The following is a 21,901-nucleotide window of genomic DNA, read 5'->3' on the forward strand; positions in this document are numbered from 1 at the left end:
CATTTAACCCGTAGGTACAGTGTGACTGCACTGTTCGGCAGACTTTTTCAGGTGACCAGGAGCCGTAGGTGAGCAGACCATGTTTTCTTGCCATGTTTCGTTTCCGATAGCCATGGCGATGGGGAGCCGTCAAGAAAAATTGATCTTTTTGGGTGAAAACTGACGTTATGAGAGGCGTTGTAACAGAGGGCTTGCGTATAATTTAGGCACACCTGCAGTTCTTTACTGTATGTTCGAATGCCATTTTTCCTTACCGTCCAGCACTGAAATGCGGCCGCTGAGTCAAGCTTCAGAATCTGAACGACATAGCCACGGAGCCACGGAGACATGCTGTCGCGCACTTGTGGACCTGCCTGCATGCATGATATACGTGGATGTGGGTGGTGTGGTTGTTTTCATTGTGGCTGTAGAGTTCAACTCGTAGAAGTGTGGGTTATGGTCGCGATTATCGCACCGTGGTGTACTTATCAGTAAGTTGCGGTTGTTGTTTGCCCCTATGGTAGCAGTAGTTTGTTCTTTGTAGCCAGAGTTAAAATCTGGATCACTTCACTGCGGTCATCTGATCTGTGGTTCTCAATTCTTGCGATTAGCGCTTTGTTGGTATTAGTGTGGCAGATGTGCAGCTATCATGGCCGTTGTACTTGTGTTGTGTGCGAGTTATACGCCGGATGGTGGCGCCACTAGCATGAGGAATGGCAGCAGCGCCACTAGCAGAGACGAACAGCATCGTTGCTGGCCGGCATGAGAAACAGTAGCACTGCCCACTTCGAAGCGACGCATACGGAGCTGCAAGGTGGCCATGCTCGGCACAGAGCTTGTATGGCTAATGTCTCCACTTGTGGACAGATGTCGCCTCCGTCCTTCTGGCGGCAGCAGAAGAGGCGTCGACGAAGGCACTCACGACTACCGATAGGCGTTGCTGGCCTGCGTCCACGCTCCACAAGTCAGCACAAACAGGCAGAACTCACTTGCCATCTGCTCCATGGCACGACGACGTTCAGTGGCCACCGAGTCGAAACGCTCGGAAGAGAGCTGCCAAGATTAATCGCTCGGCATGTGGGTAGATGTCGCCACCGCCTTTCTGGAGGCACAGGAGGAGATGCTGCGTCCACGCTAGAGAAGCCTGCATGGCAAGAGCGCCGCTGCTTTGATGCACTCATGGAAATTCACGTGAAACTCAATAGGAAATGCATGTTTCATCATCTGCAGCGTCGCGCTCAAATTAACAAAGTCGAATTTGCGAGTGAGTGACCGGCGCACGTGAATACAATCTGTTCACAGTCGCTGCATAAAGTAGGTGGCATAGCAGTCTCCTTAGAGCTTATTTCATGGCTGATTACAGACTGGCCATCCTAAACAGTGCAACAGCTTCGATACTGAGAGCAGAAATGGTAGAAAAAAATACCTCCGTGGCTGGCAGCTTCCGATTCAGGATCTACAGCGTGGCGGCAAGCTGGTAACGACTAACAATGACTAAGTTTATGTTTTGAAAGAACGCCCTGCTCGTGACTGACATGGTAAAATTATTGAACGGGACCATGCAACCATTGTTGAGACCGTACATCAGGTGCGTCAGTAGTAATGTGCTTGCACAATGAAATGAAGCTGCATGCTTCAAATTCAGGAATAAAAACAGAACTCTACGAACGTTAAATTTCTCGCGAAGGCCCAAGCGGCGGCGTCGCGCAAAATATTTTGCGTTTGCTTCGTTGTTAGATCCTGCAACCACAGAGAATTTACTTCGTCGTACGAGGGGAGGGAGCGCACAGTGCACCCCTGGCGCACGCCTTGTACAGGGCGTTTCCCCTATGTCTTTAAAGATAGGGTTTTCGAGTTAGGACAGCGGTTTTTTCGGGATAGCTTTTCTAGCGATGTAGTACATCAAACACAGCTAAGACGTGCTCACTATCAGGCCGGTTAATGAATTAATATTGAATAGTTCACTTTGCAACTATTGTAACTGTGGCCCGCCGTAACTAATATCCATATGAGGTCTTAGAACTTCGAAAATGTGTTTACCCTCAGCGCTGTCGCCCAAGAAAGTTTGGCTATTTCTACGAGTTACATCCACTGGAGAAGTTGGTTTGGTTGCAAGCTTCTCGAAAGGACCGGCATTTAGGTGAGAGGTAGCCAAAATTTGTCGGACCACAGCACCGAGGGTAACCGCGTTTTCGAAATTCTAAAAACTGATATGGATATTAATTACGGTGTGCTGCACGGATTTTAATAATTAAGGAGCATAATAGTAATAGTTAAAAAGTTAACTATTCAATATTAGTTAACCAGCCTGCTAGTTAGCACGTCTTAGTTGTATTATGATATACTACCCCGCTGACAGTGCTATACCCAAAAAAGCGCTGTTCGAGATTATTTTTAAGGTTAAGGCTATTTTTAAAAATTGTGCAGTCTTAGGTGACACACCCTGTATAGCGACGCCCCTCCCTAGATCCTTAGGGTGTGGCTAGGCTTGTGCGCGATGAGTGCCTGGGACTTTTTCACTCGAGTGCGCGGTCACACTCTTTGTTCTACCCTCCACCATAATGAAAGAGGGATCCCGCCTGTGAGGAGTTCGATGTCACACCACTGGCACGCGCACCACACATAGGAAGTTCACCCTGGCGCGCGTTAGATGCAGCCCCTACAATAAGGGCCGTTGGGCGCTGTAGGTACTGTAAATAAATAAATATATAAATAAATAAATAAATAAATAAATAAATGCCGCTAATGCATGACGATACCTTCCGGTGTCTCCCGCAGGCTCGGTCACAACAAAGTAAAAACAGCGACCGCCGTCTGTCAGTAGCTAGTGGCAGGGCTACGAACGAACTTGGTATACTATATACACGAACTTGGTGTACTTCCTCGGATAGAACGAACCTTAATGTGACACCTCGAATATAACTTGGTATACTATCTATACGAACTTGGTGTACTTCCTCGGATAGAACGAACCTTAATGTGCCACCTCGAATATAACTACCTTTCGTGCGTTAACTTCGGATACAACAAATTTTTGTATATAATGGTCTATGGGGGTTCAACTTCACAAAGTTACTCAGACCGTGAGGGACGCGGTAGGGAAAGGCCCGGAAATTTGCACCTCTTGAGGTTGTTTTAACGCACACTGACATCAATTGCGCACCCTTTGGCAGCCTTAAAATCTTGTGCATGCTTGGCACATAGATGTGGCATGGTTACTGGTGAAAAAAAAATCACATAGAGAGCAGAAGACTGAACGCAGCACAGTGGGATGCACAAACGGACCTGAGCTCTGTGTCCAATTTCTCTCTTCTTGCTGTCTTTTTTTTTTCGCTGGTAGCCATGTCTCGGCTATTTACCAAGCAACAAGTAGCTCAACTACACTGTCTGAGAGGCTGAGGCGAGAGTTCTTCGGGTTAAATGAAGACGTACTCACTGTAATTTTGTTGTCTGTCGGAGGTTCAGGCCCACGTCTTGTAACATTTCTTGGCGCTTCGAAGGAGACTGGAGGTTGCTGTATCACGCGAAGCCTGCGGGAAGTTTTCCGGGTTATTTGTAGTCCTGCACGTCATTGTCTCGCTGTTATCGTCTCTGCACCCTTGGAGGCATTTGCAATTACGGTGAACGTAGACCTTCCGGTTGCGGCTGCCGCGCTTTCTGTGGGTGGGGTCGTGGCAGACGGCCTCCTGGTGATTCTTGTCTTCACCGCAGACACACAACGTGTGCGTTGATACGATGGCTCATGTAGAGTTAGAGATTCGTTTGGTTGTGGAAGACGTGAATGTGGCCGCCCCGATTCTACTGCAGCTGCAGTACCTTGTAGGTGACTGGCGTCGTCTTGGCGGTCACGGCCGCGAAATTATGTGCCGCATAGAATTGTGCTTGCTCCTTGAATGTGAATATTATTTCATCGCTTTCCTGGAGTGAATTAATGTTCAGCTACCTACCTGCGTGTTAGATGACGGCATTGTAGTGGTCGTCTTCGAGCTTGTAGTTTTACACCTGTTCGGGACTACATTGTAGGTTTCGTGCTTCTCGAGTCTTATTGTGATCAAGGTCAAGTTGTAGTGGTCTTTGTGCGCGGCGCTCGTGACTGTGCTGTAGTTTTATCACACTTCGGGGCTCTTCACAGCAGTCTTGCGGCGTGCAGTCATGTTTTGTGAGATTTCTATGATTGCGCCCACCGCTTATCTTTGTTGAATCATTCTGGTGCCTGTGCGAGTGGTGTAAAGCATGGGATAAAGGAAAGTCAGCGGAACCATTAGCATGAGGAATAGCAAAAGCGCCGCTCATAGTACTGCATTCGTGTTTGGTACAGTGCCCGAAGCAAAGGACAGTCACAGTGCAGACTTGGACGGAACACATTGCAACTGACTCCTCCGTAACAATTTTACGGAGTATTTCTTCCTCTTTTAACCACTAGTGCCGGATGTTCCGAGCCTTCAGTGGACTAGACAAGATCTGTAAATAGAATGTCTTTCAAATTTCACTTACTGGATAGAACCCATGTCGAACCTGATTTGAAGTGTAGTAATGCGAGGATGGCTATGGTCGTTATGAGGGGCGGTGGTGGTCTCCTTAACGATGGCTTTTTTGCTGTGTAGATGTTTGATGGGTGTGTAGATGTTAGGCGGGTAGTGCGCGGTCTTAATATGAGTTATCTACAATGCGACGGATGTGTCATTCGGACGGGATGATGGCTATTGCCTGGGGCTGATCAGGAATAGAAGGGAGCCCACTTGGAATCCTCAGGCAGCGATATGGAATCGCGGAGGTTGCGGTTTGGCTTGCAGGCAGGGCAGACGCAGGAGGTGTTGAATTGTGTTAATAGTAGTACATATTTCGGGGTTTCACTGAATTGTGGTACGTGGTGGTATGTGGTGTAGAGGGCGTGCATTGCGTTGTCTAGTTTGAGGTTTGATTCGACTGTGGAACATGGAGGTACGGGGTCTGGAGGTCTAGCTGCTTTCCGGGTAAGCTGTTGCTGTTCCCCAGAGGAGCTATCGTGTTTTCACTGGTATGTTCATGCTACATCTTCTGTCGCGCCATTGAGTTTTCCCTGTAACTGTATAGGTGTGGGTGTCGTGTCTGTGGTTGTGTGCGGTGCAGTGTTGTCAGCTTGGGTCGTCCACGCAGACGCATGAGGAATAAAAGAAGTGCCGCCGGCTCCCGCTTGAGGAATGCGAGGAGAGCCACAGTGGCCGTCATTTGCGGGATGCTCCACATAGTCGGGTCCTTTTGCGCTGAGCACACTTCGTGGAAGAAATGGCCCCATGATGCGGACTCGTTGTTTGCGTGGGTGCAAGTTCACATCATCATCTTGGTTTTGAAGTTGAAGGCGTCGTTCGATACGGTGATAACCTGGAGAAGTCGACTCGGTATTCAGCCTTTACTACCGGTTAACCTGCAAACAGAGGAGCGCCACTTCTAAGCACACGCAATAAATTACTTGCTTTAAATTTGGAATGCGTTGAGCTGGTGCCAGTTATTTCGGAAAACGAGATATAGACTGTAAAAAGTTTCGATTACATATGACGGAAAATAGATTTTGGAAGACTGGAGAGGAATAGAGAATGGTTTTGACGATGAAGTTTGAAAGAATATAGCCTACAAGACTTTTTACGAATGCCATTGTGAAGAGGTTTTAGCCCTCCGATAATTAGAGAATTCGCAGCGAGCAGTGGGTTTGTAGATATTCTGTTGTGTTTAATGGCACGCAAGCAATCAAGGCTATCAAGCGCCAAGCACGTGAAGCGTAAACGTCTTCGCTAGGGTAACTGAAGTCGTCGTGGTAGCGTTATGTTGAGCGTCTTAAATGCTTGGGAATGATCGTGCTTATTTGCTTTGCTGCTATGGTCGTGGCTGCTGAAGTGGTTGCTGCAGAACTCCAGTTAAACCGCTCGGAACTTTGACGTCCATACTTTTGCAAAAGGAAACTGGTCCAAGGTATAAGTTTTTTTTATCTCCAGCTGCTTCAGATGGATTCTCAACTCGAAGCGGTACCATAAAAAAAAGCGGATATTGTTTCACAAAATGGCTACTGTCAGGAACTGCACTTAGGAATAAGATCGATAATCAGCTCGAATCGGCAAACTGTTGAAGAGACAGTACACGGCAGGTATACATTTGCGCAGTGATTTCTTATACGGTAGAATTTGCACTGAAGGAGTGGATTAAGAGGAACGTTCCCTGCTGTGTTACTAATTACAGGTGTGATGTGGAACCACAGTCGTGACGTTCAAACGTTTCGCAGAAAATCCTGCACGAAGACAAAAAGGTCGAACATGGACAGCAGTTCTACAGAAAATCCGACCAATAATTTCCTAAAGATAACTTAGGGCGGATTTTTAACATTGGAACAACATAGGACTGTGTCCATTCTCCAGGGAAAACATGATTAAAGTACTTCGCAGAACACCATGCTTCAGAGATGTACAATGGTACGCAGTAAAGTTTTGTGGTTTATGGGGGTATTAACGTCCCAGAATGACTAAGGCTATGAGGTACGCCGTAGTGGAGGGCTCTGGAAATTTCGGCCAACTTGGGTTCTTTAACGTAGAAGAGGCGAATAGAATAGAACCGAGAGGAAAATATTTGTTATGCGAGCTCTGCCACTTTAGCATTCGATTGCGGAGACCTGAAGCTCTGATACTGCATCATCTCTCACCAATTCACTGATGACGGGTAGAAACCTACAAAGAGCGGCTTGATTCCAGGGATGAGGGATAGAGGAGGATACTTTGACAAATGAATCAAGGAAAACAACCATGCCGCGACACAAGAGTTTGCAGACAGAGCGATGATTGCGGGACAACAGGGTATGGAGTAAATTTTTGTGGTTTATGGGGGCTTTAACATCCCAAAACGACTCAGGCTATGAGGTACACCGTAGCGGAGGGCTCTTGAAATTTCGGCCAACTTGGGTTCTTTAACGTAGCAGAGGCGAATAGAATAGAACCGAGAGGAAAATATTTGTTATGCAAGCTCTGCCACTTTAGCATTCGATTGCGGAGACCTGAAGCTCTGATACTGCATCATCTCTCACCAATTCACTGATGACGGGTAGAAACCTACAAAGAGCTTGATTCCAGTGAAGGGGAAGGGGGAGGATAATTTAACAAATAAATTAAAACAAAACAACCATGCCACGCCACAAGATTTTAAAGAGGGAGCGATGATTGCGGAACAACAGTGACGCGCTCTTCAGGATTTAGGCTGCTCATGTGGTTAGCGTTTGTGTGCATCTTCTCTTCTTCTCGTTACGCGCTCTGTCTGCGCTAACAAAGAACCTGAGTGCATGGTCATTAGCCGTCATTCTCATAAATTAAGCGAGCCAGAAGGTCGTTGCTGAAATGGTAGCTAGTGGATATTACAGAAGAAAGCAATAGCAGAACACGCGGTATATGTCCTTTCCACACGGAGACAATGTGTGGCTGAGGAGCACGGAAAAGGACAGTTCAAAGTCGCCTCACCGTCTGTGGGTGTTGATCGAGAGGCCGAAGCGATGGCCGACGAAGAACGTACTACGTTGCTGGCGGTGTCGCAGCACAGACTTCAGGAGGCAGGGCCAGTAGAAGCGTCATAAGGAGAGGATCTCCAGCTTCTGGGTAGAGACTACAGGCTGCTCGCCAACAGTGGAAGTCGTGGCCTCGCTGCAACCGAGCCCTGAGAGTCCGACGCCCAGGGACACTGTCTTCCGCATGCCCAGTTCCAAACTGCTCCCAAACATCCTACGTCATGTGGCCCCGTCTTCAGAGCTGCTGCTGCTGCTGTTATTCTTGCTCCTGAAGGAATGGCACGTACCCAGGGTGAGATATATGCAAGAGTTCGGTGCAGATCCAAACAGAAGAAAACACACATACTTAAACTTTAACGAAAATAAATAAATATTGAGGAATATGGGAAGGTGAGTAAGGAATATTCAAAGATATTGAGTTGATAGGAATGGCAATCAAGAAAACAAAGGTAAGAAAAAAAACATTTTTTGGGGAAAAGTAAGGAAAGCGTTGGCAAAAAAGTCTCGTGGTGTCAGTACAACTATGAAGAAGCTCACACACCGGTTTTAGTACATTCCCTTTGGCGCTCGCACCGAAGGATAGGAGGATGGGAACTGTAAACGGCAGCTTAATCGAGCGATGGGAGTTTTGCAAATACCTAGTTCTCTGGTGGAGCATGTGTGGCTTGGATATTGGAACAGATATTTTTTTCCGGGAGGCTGCTGAACAACTTGGCTGTCAGGATCTTTGCATTAGACGGTCAAAAAAAGTGCTGGAGCAGTCTGCACATTGTTTAAACATTGCACAGATCTAAGCGAGAATCCAATTTTAGGCGACAGGGCGTAAACACAAACTGAGGAATCTTGTATCATGTACAATGTTTACCTAAAGACAAAGCTGGGTGTGTCAAAATATGGGAGAAGCCTCCCTAGCCATAGGGTAAAGTCTGGTTTGGTTGATAGTTTACAGGGGTTTAACGACCCAAAGCGATTCAGGATGAGGGACGCGGCATAAAATGGCTACGGAAATTTCGACCACCTGGGGCTCTTTAACGTGCACTGACATCGCACAGTACGCGGGCCTCTAGAATTTCGCATCCATCGAAATTCGGCCGCCGCGACCCTCCTCGAACCTGCGTCTTTCGGGTCAGCAGCTGAGTGCCATAACCACTGGGCCGCAGCAGCAGGGCAGCAGTTCCGAGCTTGCACCTTCAATAGAGAGAAACACGGGCTCTCCTCCAACTCTCACAACTGCTCTTGCGACACGAAGACGCCGTCTGGCAGGAATCTGAATTGGCTCCTATCCACACTTGCGCATCGCTCACTACTACTCTCGACGGTACTCCAGCCACTGGCCACGATGCGAGACTCGTATGGGAATGTCCGCATCCACTGGATGTAACATCCCCATATCCCCAGGCCTGATCTCTAATCCTGGGAGACACGTACGACTTTCAGGGGACTGGACAGACAGCGTTGGCTGATCTTAAGAACTCTGGCAGTGGACTCTGCTTATGTAGTCCTTGATCTGAGGATCCCATCCGGGCAGCGGAGGTTCTCTTCTCTTTCATTTTATAAAGATTCTTCACTCACTCATTATTGGTTACACTGCGATTACAATTTTAAATTGTCAACACTGTTGCCTAGAAACAAAGGGAAAATCATCCGGACATCCTTTAAAACTATTGTGCTATGGCCTGAAGCCCTTTCTGCACATTCGAGAAAACAGTAGAGATTGCAAAACTAACCGCATTTATTTCGAAGGACCATGGACGTCTTTGCTGAGCTTGAGCAACCAGGCCATGGTGAGGTGTGAAACGGGGCACGAAGCTCGTCAAGTCGCTAGTTCCACTTCATTTTAGAGCGCAGCCCTTAGGCGCCCGATCCTGGCTTCCGCGTCGTAGTCGTCGGCGTAACCGCTTGTCTAAGCAGCAGAGCGAAACGCCCCCTGGAGGGTGGATGCCACGGGAAGATCTCGGAGGGTGGCTACAAACGTAACACGCCACCTAGCTGCTAGTAGGGAAAAGCTGCGCTCAAACATTGCATCGCCAGCTATCGTAATCGCCTGTCAACTTTTCAGTGTCTCTTCTTTTTGTTTTAGCGTGCGAAAAAAATGTAATCGTTTGGTTGGCTGAATAATTGATTTAATCTTTTTCTCTTCCGTGGCATTGTGTCTAGACTGGACTTGTCTTCGTTGGCGTGCAAAACTCTGAAGTGCTTGCTTCAATCGCTTCTAACACTGGTAGACGCACAGCTTGCGCTTGAGCTCGTCGTGATCGCTGTAGTGGCTTAAAGTGGTCTATGGCGTCTTCTTGATTCTGGCACTTGTCTCGACTGGGATTTTGGCCTCGCTTTTGTGCTTAATAGCCGTATGTGGGAGTTTGCTTTGTGGGATTCGTAGCTTGGGTAATTATTGTTGATGGAGAGGGCGTCGAACTGGAAGTAAAAAGAGGGACGACACGATCACACTTGTCCTATTAGTTCCTGCATTGGCGGTGGGAGAGTTTTTTCATTGGAATGGTTGCGCTAGTGTCTGTGCTTCATGGCAGAATTAATTTTGTTTTGTGTCCAACACTTGACGGATGATACGATCTCACTTGTCTTCTTGGCTCTTGCATTTTTGTTGGTAGCATGCGCGTAAAATTGTTTGTATGGTGTGGTTGCACTATAGTGTGTGCTATGATGAAGTTGTTATCATTGATGAAGTAATCGTGGTGGTCGTCGTACAGACTGGTCACTTCATGATTGATCATGCATTTATGTTTGTGGCCTTGGTATGTCGTTTCATTCATCGGGCCTTTCCTGGCTCTGGCAGCCGTTGTGAATGCTTGCAGTCTTCCGGCCCGTTGTGGTTCGAAGCTGTGTCTGCGCTGGTAGGTAGGCTAGTATTCTTGACGAAGTCGCGGGAGTGCCTGTATGTGTTCCATGCTTGCGGTTATTGGGGGTGGTGCGTGGTTTGCCTGTGCTTGCTGTAATCCTCGTGATCGCTGTTGTGTTGGGGTCGCTGGTGTTCATGTGGCTGTGGATGTAGTGCCGTTTTTGCTTTGTTGTGATTGTGCTTGAAAGCGCTGGGAAGTTCTTGTGCAGCTGCATTGGTCAATGGTGCGGGCTGTGTTGCTGTACGAACGGTCAGTGCCGTTCACATGAGGAATAGCACCAGCGTCGCCAATTTCAGTGGCCAAATCCGCCGATCTGTGGCTCCCTGTAGAAATAGAAGCAGTGCCGAAATGAAAGCAAAAAATTGGAAGATCCACAGGCCTCATGTATACGGGAGCCGGGTGATTCCAAGCGCTGCGATAAGATTGCGACTGGGCACGTGACTGCGTATCCCCCAAGAAGTTCCATAGCTCCAGACAAAAAGGCAGCGGCACATCTTCCTCTGGTGACCCGCACATTGCAGCATTTGGATCGATGCAACCTGCAAAAAGGCAATGCCCCCGTTTCCTCTCTTAAGTTTTGAATGAGCTCAACGGTTTCCATTCGCACTACTTAGGAATCTGTACATCTGTACTCATGGCCAACGCTATACAACCACTTATGTAAAAACAATCTTTCTTGCGATGTGACATGGGAAGCACTTCTCTGAAAATGAAACCAAGGAAGCAGAAGCAACTGAATTGAGCAGAATAGTCAAAAGACAAGTTTGCATTGTCTGAAGTGGCTTTTTGTTAACAAGGGTCCTTTTGAAAGTCCTCCGGAACTGATATGCTCGACCTAATGCCCACATATTCATCTTAACTGCGCTAAGCGCGCACAATTTTACCGTGTACTGCCTACGCTTGGTTTTTCTCGGAATCCACTCATTTACCCGAATCAACCATCGGCTGTCTTTACTTCGTGTTGCTTGTCCTGCTCATAATCACTGTTTTTTTTTCTCTTAATTTTCAACGAGGAATTTTAACTCGTGTTTGTTACCTGATCCAGTCTAGTCCCTTGCTGTTTCTTAACGTTATTCAGTTTAAGTTCCAGCCTTTTCGTTAGCTCAGTAGGTGAGTACTGGCAAAATCAAGCGTTGCACAACTTCCATTCCTAAGCGGAACCCCAAGCGGCTAGGTTCAAAAGACCTTCCGCTGAGGCTCCAAACCAAAGCACCTTACGTCTAGTGACAGTAAGCTGGCCGCATGCTATCAGTCTGCCGTCGCCAGGCACGTAAGCGGGCAGCGCATGGCTGCAGGGAAGCGTATCACTTGGGTAGGCGGACCACATCCTTGCTTATGCGTCGGAAGTGATAGTTATAGCTTTTGTATTCTTTCTGGCTCCAAAATTGCGAGGACACTTTGACAACTAAAGTGTTGAGAGGCGAAAGCCGAGGGATGTGACGTCACACTGTTCCCTTGGCTATATCGATACCCAAATTGTACATCTTTCATGGATCTTAAAGGTTAATTACGCTTAATTACACATTTTACCATCTAATTTGACACAAATCCACCGTTTTCCCGACCATTCTGGGACAATTTTTACTATGCCGTGACGACTCCCGGTGGATGTGACTTCACACCATTCCCGTGGCTATATCGACGTCAGCGCTATTTCGACGCAATTTCGACATTGTTGCCCATAATTAATCTACAGTCATCAAACTTGGCCTCTAGGTTCATTTTTTCCTCCTCTATCTGAATCTTTTTTAGTTCCAGAGTTAAACGCGTGTGACACACTTTGTTAACGGCCGACAATATGAGCCAATAAAGGCTTTCCCCTCGATACTTGGCACATCTCACGCACTACCATGCAGTGACATAATAGCAAAGCATCCGCGCGGTAGCGGTTACAGGCGAAGTATACGCAAACGAACCGGCGTTGGCAGTGTAACTGCCATTTCTCAAAACAACGCTGTCCATAATCTGAAGCCTCACGCCACCACTCAAACACCTCTACACTCTACCCGGCTTCACTATCCAGAAGGTCTACTCTCCTCCCCTTTACCCCTACGGCTAGAATTCCTCCTCCCACCAGCTTTGTTCAGCGAAAACACCACTGCCTGTGTGTCGCAGCCTCCATTCACCACCCCCTGCATTCACCACCTCAGTTCGGCATACTTAACGCTGCGCCACACTGGGCAGATGATTACTGAATCACTTCTATAGCCCATCGCCTTATCAGTATCTATCAGCAGATTCCTGCACTCACCTCCCTCCCCCCTGACCACAAGCATCCCATTCCTTCCTGGAAACCATCGCACCTTTCTCAGAAAGTCAGCATGAGGCACATGGTACGGCTCTGTGCACACGGGCGTTACTTGTAAATTCTACACAGAACGCACACGCGAGGTCTCCATATCATAAAGGTGGTAACATATAAAAGGTGTCACCATCGCCGTCGACAATTCTCGCAGTATAAGCTTGTTTCTGTGTATGCGTGCGCAGTGATCCTCTCGTCCTGAGCTCTACTAAAACCCTTACATGCATGCCATGCAGGCAGGAGCAAGTCTCTTCCTTATCGTTGTTTCCTTATGTTCATGTCCTTTCGTTCCGCGTTTCCAATGATCACGTACCAACTGGCCCTCCAAAGAGTACTTAAGATTACCTGTTACTTGCAGTTGAGTGGAAGCCGCGAACTCGATGTGAGGGCCTTTTTTTCACACAACAGAGGAAGACATTGCAGTCTGGTCGTAAAGATGCGGACTAACCGTGACCAACTTGAACTCTTTAACATGCATTAGGAGTTTTGTAAGGTGAATGAGGTTGTGAAAGAAGGATAGGAGAAAAAAAGGCTGTTATTGGAGGAATCTAGGAACATCTAGACCACCTTGGGATTTTTGACGCACACTGGTGGAACAGAGATTAAGGACATTTGATGTTTCTACTCTAACGCGGCTCATGAATAGGTGACATGCGGATGCCATTGTGCTGTGGGTTCGTTACGGTGTGTGTGCGAGACTACTCCGGGATTGCTGATTATGAGCTCACTTATCAGCTTGCGCACGAGACATTCATCAAAGTGCCGCTGATTCCCTGGCCCTCGCCGCTCATGACGGATAACGCCTGCTTTTACAGAAATACCCTGAAGCAACTTTGCATGCACCTCCAACACTCTCTGCGGAAATTACTTCCAACACACCCCCATCTTACCACCTCGGAGGCTTACATGCTTACAGCCATACAACGACGGCATTTTTCAGTAGCGCAGCGGAACTATGACTCCGCCTGCTAGTCACAATGCCGATATCGACAGCCAACTCTTCGGGTTCGGTTTTTAATGTGTTGTGTAGAGGGTGTACTCACCATTATTTTCTTTTCAGTGGGAGATGCCGGCTGACGGTGCGTAATGCTTGTGGCTGTGTGGCGGTGGGATTACCGTCATAAGAAATGGGATTACCGTCATAAGCTGAATACTCAGCTTTTTAAAAAATAAGGCTTGTTTTAGGGGTACAGGAAGGAGGGGGGGAACTATGGCTGCACATTGTAGGCGCTAAGGTAGAGTGCTGGAGCATCGCATATATTGTCCGGGTGAATGGAAGAGACAGGAGCTTTCAAGCGAGCTGGTATAAGCCAGCCCGGAGATTGTGTCCTATCCATCTGGAGAGCTGAGGTATAGTGGGTTACACACATTTAGGCATTCAAGAAGACTGCGGTTGGAAAGAGATGCAACTGCTTCTAGGCCGAAAAGGGGATAGCGAAATAAAACTGCATCTGAGCAGGCAGCGACCCATTCAGCGTCTATAGCATGTAGGGCGGGTGGTGACGACTACCACTAATGAAGCGTAGTAAAACTCTGGCAATGCTGACAAAATGAACTGTCCTTAATCGGAGCACTTTTTTAGAGCTTTAAAAAAGGAATTGTTATCGCTCGCTTCGTGCAATAAATTTGCATGGCGATATCTGTTTTTCGTAGCACGGCCAAAAGGTGCAGTGCGCGCCCTCTGTCGGAGAAACCAACTATATAATATTCTACTATATAACATTCTACTACATAATATTCTACTATATAATATATAATACTATATAATATTCAACTAAATAATATTCTTCACCACCACCAGTCCCCCCTGCTCCCCCCCCCCCCCCAAAAAAAAATCCCTGCACAATGAAAGCACGCCGGGCACCCTCATACACGACGCAATGGTAAATGAGCAGATGACCGGACTTCCTAGACTGACAACCAAAGCGATGAGTATGGGGTGTCTACATTTCAACTCTGAACCAGCGACACCCGATATATATGGTTGCCGTATATCCGAGTTCCTCCTCACCATCATGATCCGCAATCCCTCTACGGCGGGTGCTGTGCACATGCCTGCCTGCCCGAATGAACCGAAGCACGGCCAAGTGAATTTGTACTAACGCGAGTTTCACGCCATTGAATAATCCCCGTGTTTCAGTCCAACGGATTTCAGCGGAATCCCCTAAGGTGGAGAAAATTTGCAATCGGAGAGAAATTACTGATTAGCATGCACACAAGTACAGCCATATGGCTATATGGCCACTTGAAAGAAAATTATGGTTCGGGGTTCGTACCCGGGACCAATGCCTCACCGTGCAGTCGACTCTACCAACTGAGCTAAACAGGAAGACTAGCAAATGACAGGGAGAGGCCGAATTTATCAAATCGAAGCACGAACGGTCTAAATCCAATATAGTTTAGGGTAATACCGCAAGATGGATTAAATGCTTTCCTGTCCTGTGCAGCCGTAGGCTGCGCCTGGGTAGATGATGAGTTCTGTCTACCTTGTGCATATGACGGGACCAGATAGCCCGGGTTTGCGTATTCATTTTTTTTCCAATTTACGGGAGTGGTTACTCTTTTGCGCAATTTCATAGAATGAGCGGACGTGACTCCCGCATCACGTTAAGGGTACGTGATTTCGGCAGGGCATGAGGTGTCATGACAGGGATGTGCAAGCGCTGTTAAATGTAGCAGCGTATTTAAAAGTCATCAACGTTGACATTATTGATGACAGTGTGAGGGGTAACAGAGAAATTAAATTACCAGATGCCCAGCGTTTATCATTTTTGGCAGAATAAATTTGAGGTGCCGTTAAGGCAGCTTTCTCAGTGCTTTTCCAAGTAGCACAGGTGACATTTGTGCGACGTGCATACTATACAGTGCTACAGAACTCACCGTACATTCCTTCCCACAGCACCAGCAGAAGTCTGTCGTCGATTTTCCCTGCATTCACTGAGTGTTAAGTAGTCCTGGAGCCTGAGCAGGGGAGGATGCAGAAAACGATGCATGTTGTGTCCTGCGCCAATTGCTGGTCATGGCTCTGCAGACGTCGGCTCTTGTATTGCTCCATGAGGGACACTCCAGGATATACTGGCGGTCTTCGAAACTGTTCTTCGTCATACGTTGGTTTGCGGCTGCTTCGGGATAGCTTCGTGATAGCCTTGACCGTCTTTCTCGCCCGAGGTTTTAGTTTTGAGGTCCACGTCCTAGTGAGCAGGTAACCTGTAGAGCTTTGTTAGTGTGTGTTGTGTAAGTTGTGTTAGTGGCTTCACCTTACGTAGCCGCGTGTTCTGACTTTGGGGATGTGTCTTCTGCGCTAACGGAAGTGTGTGCTGCACAGTGGATGTTGGCGCGTATGTTGGCTTCGGTGTTGTTGTAGTGGTCGTAGTGGTTTTGGTGATGTTTGTGTTGTATAGCGTCATGATTATTTTTGTAAGTGTCGTTTCTGTTTTTTTCCTTGACCATGACGAAAGAGCAGCGACTCCGTCACGGAGGCACCGATCGGCGCCCACATGAAGAACAGCAGGAGTGCCGTATTCGACCTGGTTCACCGCTGCACCGTAGCCTGGCGTGGCGGACACTTCCGGGACAGGCAGAATGGCGACAGTCTTCGAACACTGCTTGTACCTCTGCCCGTACAGGTTTGCGAATGTCACGAGAGAGTTCGTTAATACAGCCGGAGTCGGGTGGTGGTTGGCGTCTTGTCTAAACCTGCAATAAATCCGCAACGTGCCATTACAGGTCGGACACCGCGAGGATCCATATATTTATCAATCTTTAGCTTCGTTTATATATCGGGACATAATGAGCTGCTAAGAATTTACTTCAGTGGCTCATACGTTCGTACCCTTGGGAGCATTCATGGGAGAAGATGGCCTCATCTATGTTCTGATTTGGAAAGCATTCCGTACTCTGCGTTAGTTTCCCCATCACTTAGGGCTGCAAGACGGGTGTACTCGAGATGGAATGCGTTTCCGTTCGGTCTTCAGCTATAACTGCTTCCTTCCGCTTCACTAGAAACTGGCAATTAGAACAATAAATGCGAACATTAGAGTAAAATTAAAGATGGAGGATTTAATATCCACAAGCGACACATATGCGCTGATATCGCACAGCACACAAGCGGCTCTTGCGTTTCGCCTCCAACGAAACCCGGTCGTCATGGCCAGTTTTGAACGCAGGCCCTCGGCTCAGTAACCGAATGCTCCAACCCCTGAGCTACCGCGACGGCTGTAGTACTGCTGGATTAATCACGAATCCCAATATTATCGACGATTTCGGTTCGAGTGACACCATGCTCAATTAGATCGAAGTGTGCTGAAAGGTAAGGAACACCATTAACTGTACAAGATAAGGTGAGCAGAGCTCTACAGCTGTGCAGAACTATGCAAGAGCAGAGCGGGCCGTTCCTGAAAGCCTACTTATCAGGACAAAAGGTGACCTATGACTTCTTGAGCAGGGTAACTATAGCATATAGGGAAATAATGCTTCTAAGAATGTGATACTTTTCATGAGGGATTGTGGCGATATCAGCTAAAACGGCACTAACACAATTTAGTAACGCTCAGTTGGCCCAGTACCCGCTTAATTGGAGAGAAATGGGAGAGGCCTTTGGCCTACAGTGGGTGGTAGTGAAAAACAATTATCGTCTATTAAATTTTTAAAGAGAGGTGATTGGGGTAGGACCCTATTGGCCCTTTCCCCTCACAATACTAGGTGGAGCCCCTATTCATAAGCAACGCCGCCAGCCGAGGCCGCCTTCCAGTCCTCTCTGGTAGGGTTGGGGTTATGTGGGTGTAGTAAGGCTGACAAGGATGGCCATGCATTGTCTGCATTCTTCATAAGTGGTGATGATATCCAGATTTGTTCTAAACGTGCACTATCCAGTGTAGTTAGCTGAAAAAGGGGTTCAACAATAAGGCCACCAGCATAGCGTGCAAGGCTCATGGGACCTACTGATCGAAGCAAAAAAAAAGATTCAGGGGGCACTTTGACTGTCTAAAGTGCGTAGAGGCGAGAGCGTTTTCCGCACCACTTTCGCTGCTTCTGTGGCACTGGTGGCGTCACATATAAATGATTACCAATTACTAAGTGATGACAAATCACTAATTAATGGTTAATTATTAATTAATTCCTGAATACTCATCAACTGTTAATTAATGACGCTTAAGCTTCGCCTTTAGGAGGGGAAGGCGACAGCGTGTTGTAGCGCTGCCAGGGAGTCCACGGAACGCCACCACTCGTTCGGCGCGATGCCTTGCCCTTTGAACGCAACGCTTTTTGAGGAAAGGAAATGGCGCAGTAATTCCCTGTCATCTAGGTGGAATACTGAACCGCACCGTACAGGAAGGGAGGAAGTCGGAGTGAAAGAAGACAAAGAGTGCACGTAATGAAGAAAATGAAAATTGTATTTGAGGAAAGGAAATTACGCAGTAACTGTCTCATATCTCGTTGGACAGCCGTCAAAATTCAGGGGGGCACTTTTTTGACCTAAAGTGTGGTCACTGATGTGTGGTTAAGATGTTAAGCTTCGCCTCTAAGACTGGAACGCGACAGCGTCTTGCAACGGTGCCAGGGAATCCATAGAACGCCATCGCCCATTCGGTTCTACGCCTCGCTTGTCGGTAAATTGGTTTTTGAGGAAAGGAAATGTATCTGACTCTCATATCTCGGTGGACACCTAAACCTTGCCGGAAGGGAAGGGAGGAGCATGGGAGTGAGCGAAGACACCGTATTCACTAGACGCGCCTTTGTTCATTCCAAACCATTGAGCTGGCATGGCGGAGTAGATAGCATGCTCGTCTCGCACGCCAAAGACCGGGGTTCGATTCCCGAGCTCGACCAATTTCCTACTCTGTTTTATTTATTTATATGGCCTGACTAGAAAAGTTAATTAGGCTAATTGGGTAATTAAGGAATTAACTAAAGTCAGTCCCACTTACTTGGAGCATCACTATACGATCCCTTCAAGTTGTTGCACGGTTACTAGCCAAAGTACAATTGGCCCCGTTTGAAATTCGCGCACTTTGACGTCACGGCCGTTTCGACCAATTGGAAAGCGTGACATTTCTGTCGACAACTGCTGCTTATAACGATGAGATATTAAAGGCTTTCGCCTTAAAAGAAACCTTGACTAATCGCGCGTGTCAAAAAAAAGCAGCAAAAGTGTGGTTTGAGCTAGTTGGTTTGCGTTAGTGCTATGTTTCCGAGGTAAAAAAGAGCGCCTCGGGAGATAATGCGAAAGAAAATAGTCCTCTCCCCGTAAATGTATTACATGGGATAACAAGCAATACCCCTTGAGTGGCGATGCCAGCCATTGATTCTGTGATGCATGGCTGAAACATTTAGGACTTTACGCGCCAGTGAGAGAACGAGGCTAAATGACAACGTGGAACAGAAAATGCCAGCAGTGGCAGGCAAATAAATGTGACGTCATGAAGCGGCCGTGTGATGCCCACAGTAAGCCGAACATCAGCACTTTAGACATGTCTATACATGTCGTTCGTCTATATATACTTCCCATGGGCCGACCTCCATGTGGCGGCAGTCTTCCGACACGCGTATGAAAATTGTGACGCAACCGCTAGCCGCACAGTGTTCCGGGTGGCGTCGTACGATTCCTCGTTGCATATAGCTTACATGCAATAGTAGATTTGGAGGCTAGCTTGAGACAGGGGTTCCAACGGGTGACATACAAAGCGACGAAATGCAGAAACGCCCGTGTGCTGTGCGATGTCAGGGTATGTTTAAGAACCACAGGGTCTTCCAATATGGCGGCTCTCATAACCCATATGTCGTTTCGGGACATTAAACACCGCAATTTAGAATTTAATTTTACCTTTCCATCTTCATGCCCCGCGCTGTGTATAGGGTGAAATAAGTTTTTCAACGCTTAAGCAACTCGAGTTCACCCAAACCATTACACTATGTCTGCCAGTAGACAACTGCTCTTATGTTGTCAGAGCTCCAATCGAGGACAGAATGGAAAGGCCATGGTGGACCGCACAATAGAGCTAGACAAAACACGTGCTAGATGTCACAGGGTCCAGTGAATACACAGAGCTGTTAAAAGACGCCTCACTATTCACAGATATTGGTTGGGAGGGGGGAGCAAAAGCTGACGAAGAACATGGCACGTGGCGCTCTCACTGGTCAGAGCTGATCAGGCGATGTCGATGGTGAGTACAGGAACTCCAACCGCCGCTGGGTCGAGTCCATGGCTGTTCGCGACCTGTGGTGGTCGTGGCCGTGGCTGCTTGTCAGTCTCTCCCTGCACGTGAGCCCCAGGAGTTTTAGGTTCGCTGTCTTCCGTTTGCGCCCTGCTTACGTTATCTGGCAATGCCTTCGGCTCTCGCGCCTCTGCGCTACACTCTAAACACGAATACACCTACATGGGGGTAAAAAGGGAGTAAGCTGTCTTCTAGCGCTCTCTTTTTAAAGGGTGTGCGCTAGAGGACAAGTTTACTTCCTGTCTACTCCTTTGCTTACAGTGTATAGCACACTTCAGTCGTCTTTTTCGTTAGTTGCCGACCAGCCTTTGTCATTGTCCACAAAAAATAAATGCAGCTATAGAGCGGAAGGATAGAGTCAATAAACTCTGCCAGAAAGAAGGAATTATCAGAATCATATTTCGCCAAGCAGCGACAACAAACAGATAATTTTCGTTCTTTTGCGACTCACGTTTGCCGCCTTTACCTTTCAGATTTTTACAAAGTTTGCAGATTCGTGTGCGGAGTAGCTCATGTATTCTATAGTAACCACCGACCGTGGTGAGGGGTTACAAGTAGCCGCGTAGAAGTCAGGCAGTCGCACGACGAGTCTTGCCGGCCCTGCGATAGGACTTGCAGCACTTTGAATGTGCCCGCACAAACTTATCGCTCAAGAGGTATTGCGATTCCACGACGGTGAGCACCGGCAGACCGAGGTTTGAAGGTCACGTGCGGAGGCTTGCACTGTCTGATTTCAGTTCCTGACTTCAATCGCGCAAGTTTTTTTAGATTCCTGGGACCAGAACTTAATGAATTGTCGCGGTGACGTTACAGCAGGGAACGCTTGCGTCATGATATCATTTTTCGGCTTGTGTCCTAATGTGCAATTGAACAGTACAGCGTTCGCACGCGAAAAATTCATATATTGCGCACTTCGCATACGAAAGCACAACAGACTGGCAAACATGCACCCGTCACAAAGAGGAGCTGGGCCCAGCGGTGGCAGTATACTGGCCAGCCGCTTGTTATACTGTACAAAATGCTTTTGACTATGGTTCACAAGTTTGCAGTATCTAATTCGTGTGATGTTTTGATCGACAGCAGAACCAACGGAGGGGATGCCTCAGACTGCTGCTCAACGAGCCGACCTCTGGCGTTCATTCCCTTCTCGCGTTCGAGCTATTATTCGAGCTATGATGGAGCTAATTTTTGCGCCGAGGTTGTGTATTAGCTACACGCGCATGACATCAAGCCGCAGAACTCAGCACAAAGCTATATTATAAATTCCATACAGTTTAAAAATAACTGCAGACAAAAGCTGCCTTGACCAGTGGAAAGAATATACAACTGTTACACCTAAATAAGAACTGTGTACAGCGCCTTATGAGTGGGCGTAGGTGGCGATTTCAGCGTAGATTATTTAATGAGGGAGTGGAATTAGAAAAAAGAACACAATGAGGTTTGTTAAGAACTTCAGGCGCCATTTCAATCGGGAAGTTGGAAGATTTGAATCCCAGCACTGGTCATGGGGAAGTTTGTCGAATACGTTTTCTAGGCACACCTATTCCGTGTCCCAAAAGTGATGGGCTGCACATAAAAGCTGAGCGAAGAGATGGGCCCTATCATTCTAAAAACGAGCCTGATAACGCTGCATCCTTTCCAACCCTTTGTTCAGCTCATGATAGCCTCAGCTTCTTGTGCGCCACAAAAACCGAATACGCCCACCAAGCAACTCTGCTTTCTTTACAATTCTTCAGCGAAAGTGGTTGCACCAAGAGAAAACTCACCATAATCGCTGGGCAGTGTGGCAAGGAAGCACTTCTGACACGCTTGGCGAACCAGGTTGGAGTGACGGCAGCGGAGGTCACCTCGATTCTGTTTGCAAACCTGCGACATAAAGAGCGCGTCGTTGTATAGGCGATCGTTCAGGCTCTGGCTGTAAAGGTTGCCATCTTTCATCTATTTTTTTTACCGCAGATACGTTCTGCCAATTAACCCTGTCCTTTGCCACAACTGGCAAACGACTGACAGGCTTAATTGGAGAGACATGGGA

General features: G+C 47.5%; 1 long non-coding RNA gene across 3 annotated transcripts in view; it reads right to left on the minus strand.

Annotated features, from left to right (window-relative positions):
* The window catches only part of LOC149336184 (uncharacterized), a 64,493-nt gene that overhangs the window by 21,831 nt on the left and 20,761 nt on the right, over window positions 1-21,901 (minus strand). For 2 of the 3 annotated variants that reach the window (XR_016284176.1, XR_016284178.1), the window contains exons 5-11: window positions 21,636-21,735; window positions 19,790-19,910; window positions 15,536-16,351; window positions 9,223-10,892; window positions 7,452-7,763; window positions 3,416-5,383; window positions 969-1,123 (exon numbers count right to left, since the gene is read on the minus strand). This is a non-coding gene — a long non-coding RNA (uncharacterized LOC149336184). Of the gene's footprint in view, window positions 1-968; window positions 1,124-3,415; window positions 5,384-7,451; window positions 7,764-9,222; window positions 10,893-15,535; window positions 16,352-19,789; window positions 19,911-21,635; window positions 21,736-21,901 lie in introns of those variants that run through there. The other variant, XR_016284177.1, reaches the window with a different exon arrangement.

This window comes from Amblyomma mixtum, chromosome 7, assembly GCF_055824585.1.
Source record: "Amblyomma mixtum isolate Tamu chromosome 7, ASM5582458v1, whole genome shotgun sequence".
Classification (NCBI taxonomy): domain Eukaryota; kingdom Metazoa; phylum Arthropoda; class Arachnida; order Ixodida; family Ixodidae; genus Amblyomma; species Amblyomma mixtum.